Genomic DNA, 3,434 nt, shown 5'->3' on the forward strand with positions numbered 1-3,434 from the left:
CAAGTCATTTGGATATCATTTGAGGGTAGCTGTAGTTCAAACCTACACCTTTATTTACATGACAAGGCAACTAGTTGTGCATGCTGAATGTAGTGTATGACTAGAGGCAATCCATCTGACTTACAACCCTTTGATGCTGAGATAGATAGGACATTTCATAGATTAGTTAGGCATCATTTTATACCTTTTGATCATCCTGAGCATTCCATTACTGGTGAATCTGTGCATTCCGTTATTGGTGATTTTGAACATCTTGATTTTGAGAATTATAATTTTGAGCATTCTGAGAACATGGCACAACCTCCACCCCGTGAGAGGACTCTAAGGGAAATGGCTGCACCTGATTTCACCTACGAAAGCTTGTGCATCCAATACCCTGATGAGGATGTCCCATATGTTCTTAAAACTGAACTGATTCATTTGCTTCCAAAGTTTCATGGCCTTGCAGGTGAAGACCCGCACAAACATTTGAAGGAATTTCATATTGTCTGCTCCACCATGAAACCCCCAGATATCCAAGAGGATCATATATTTCTGAAGGCTTTTCCTCATTCTTTAGAGGGAGTGGCAAAGGACTGGTTGTATTACCTTGCTCCAAGGTCCATCACGAGCTGGGATGACCTTAAGAGAGTATTCTTAGAAAAAAATTTCCCTGCTTCCAGGACCACAACCATCAGGAAGGATATCTCAGGTATTAGACAACTCAGTGGAGAGAGCCTGTATGAATACTGGGAGAGATTTAAAAAACTATGTGCCAGTTGCCCTCACCATCAGATTTTGGAGCAGCTTCTTCTCCAATATTTTTATGAAGGACTCAGTAATATGGAGAGAAGTATGATAGATGCTGCAAGTGGTGGAGCCCTTGGAGACATGACTCCTGCTGAAGCTAGAAATTTAATTGAGAAGATGGCTTCCAACTCCCAGCAGTTTAGCGCCAGAAATGATGCTATAGTCATTAGAGGAGTGCATGAGGTAGCTACAAACTCAGCTGCATCATCCGAAACTAAGAAGCTAGAAGGCAAACTAGATGCATTGGTTAACTTGGTAACCCAGCTGGCCTTGAATCATAAATCTGTACCTGTCGCAAGAGTCTGTGGTTTGTGCTCCTCTACTGACCACCATACAGACCTTTGCCCTTCCATGCAGCAACCTGGAGCAATTGAGCAGCCCAAAGCTTATGCTGCAAACATTTACAATAGACCTCCTCAACCTCAGAAGCAAAATCAACCACAGCAGAACAATTATGACCTCTCCAACAACAGATACAACCCTGGATGGAGGAATCACCCTAATCTCAGATGGTCTAGCCCTTAACAGCAACAACAGCAGCCTGCTCCTTCCTTCCAAAATGTTGTTGGCCCAAGTAGACCATACATTCCTCCACCAATCCAACAACAGCAACAGCCCCAGAAATAACCAACAGTTGAGGCCCCTCCGCAACCTTCCCTCGAAGAACTTGTGAGGCAAATGACTATGCAAAACATGCAGTTTCAACAAGAGACCAGAGCCTCCATTCAGAGCTTAACTAATCAGATGGGACAATTGGCTACATAATTAAATCAACAACAGTCCCAGAATTCTGACAAACTGCCTTCTCAATCTATCCAAAATCCCAAAAATGGCAGTGCCATTTCATTGAGGTCGGGAAAGCAGTCAAGGACCTCATCCTGTAGCACCTTTCTCATCTGCAAATGAACCTTCCCAACTTCACTCTACTCTAGAAAAAGGTGATGACAAAAATTTACATAACAATTTCTGTGCAGGTGAATCTTCTTCCACTGGTAATTCTGATTTGCAGAAGCAGCACATCCCTCTTCCATTCCCTCCAGGAGCAGTTCCCAACAAAAAATTGGAAGAGGCAGAGAAAGAGATCTTGGAAACATTTAGAAAAGTAGAGGTAAACATACCTCTGCTGGATGCAATAAAGCAAATTCCAAGATATGCTAAATTCTTGAAGGAGCTGTGCACTAATAAGCGGAAGCTTAAAGGAAGTGAACGAATTAGCATGGGCAGAAATGTCTCCGCATTGATTGGTAAATATGTTCCCCAAATTCCTAAAAAATGTAAAGATCCAGGTACATTCAGCATACCTTGTATTATAGGGAATAGTAAGTTTGACAATGCCATGCTAGATTTAGGAGCTTCTGTTAGTGTTATGTCTCTGTCTATTTGTAATTCTCTATCTCTAGGTCCCTTGCAGTCAACTGATGTGGTAATTCATTTAGCTAATAGAAGTGTTGCCTATCCTGTTGGTTTCATAGAAGATGTCTTAGTTAGAGTTGGTGAACTGATTTTCCCTGTTGATTTTTATATTTTGAATATGGAAGATGGATTTTCTCAAGGATCAATTCCCATCATTCTAGGCAGACCCTTTATGAAAACTGCTATAACTAAGATAGATGTATATGCAGGCACACGATCCATGGAGTTTGGTGATATAATTGTTCATTTTAATATTCTGGATGCTTTGAAAAACCCATCTGAAGATCTTTCTGTATTTCATGCTGAAATAATTGACCATGTTGTTGATGAATACATGACTGATCTTTATTCTAATCTGCATGCCTCTCACTCTTCATGCATTGAGTCTGAAATTGTACTTGATCATATGTCTGAATTTGATGCTGAGAGTGAATCTGAAATTGATATTGATTGCATGTCTGGTGGTGGTGTTTTACCTCTCGAGATTGATTTTATAGAGTCAGATAGGACTAACCATGTTTCAGGAAGTACACATACCTCTGACTTTCTTTATGAGGTACAGGCTGAGAAATCATCTTCTTCTACCACTATCCAGCCGGCCACACCAGAATTGAAGCCTCTGCCATCAAATTTAAAATACGCTTACTTGGATGATAGCAAGAGTTTTCCAGTGATTATATCTGCCTCCCTTGCTGATGAGCAAGAGGAGAAGTTGTTGTCAGTGCTCAAGAAGCATAAGAAGGCTATAGGCTGGACCCTGGCGGACATTCCTGGTATTAGCCCATCCACATGTATGCATCGAATAAATTTAGAGGATGGAGCTAAACCAGTAAGACAGCCATAGAGAAGACTCAACCCGGTGATTCTTGATGTAGTGAAGAAGGAGATAACCAAGCTTTTGCAAGCTGGAATCATTTATCCTATCTTCGACAGTCAATGGGTGAGTCCCGTCCAGGTAGTCCCGAAGAAGATCGGCCTCACAGTGATAAAAAATGAGAAGGAGGAGCTAATTCCTACTCGGGTGCAGAACAGTTGGAGAGTCTGCATTGACTATAGGAGGCTGAACCAGGTTACCAAAAAGGACCATTTTCCCTTGCCATTCATTGACCAGATGCTTGAACGCCTGGCAGGTAAATCTCGCTACTGTTTCCTTGATGGTTTTTCTGGTTATATGCAAATTACTATTGCTCCTGAGGATAAGGAAAAGACCATATTCACCTGCCCCTTCGGCA

The 3,434-nt window shown here is 41.7% G+C and overlaps 1 non-coding gene across 1 annotated transcript; it reads right to left on the minus strand.

Annotated features, from left to right (window-relative positions):
* Positions 1 to 669: 669 nt before the first annotated feature.
* LOC114388822 lies at positions 670 to 776 on the minus strand. The gene has a single exon (XR_003661613.1). It is a non-coding gene; the product is annotated as a small nucleolar RNA R71 (small nucleolar RNA).
* Positions 777 to 3,434: the final 2,658 nt, after the last annotated feature.

Source organism: Glycine soja, chromosome 15, assembly GCF_004193775.1.
Source record: "Glycine soja cultivar W05 chromosome 15, ASM419377v2, whole genome shotgun sequence".
Classification (NCBI taxonomy): Eukaryota; Viridiplantae; Streptophyta; class Magnoliopsida; order Fabales; family Fabaceae; genus Glycine; species Glycine soja.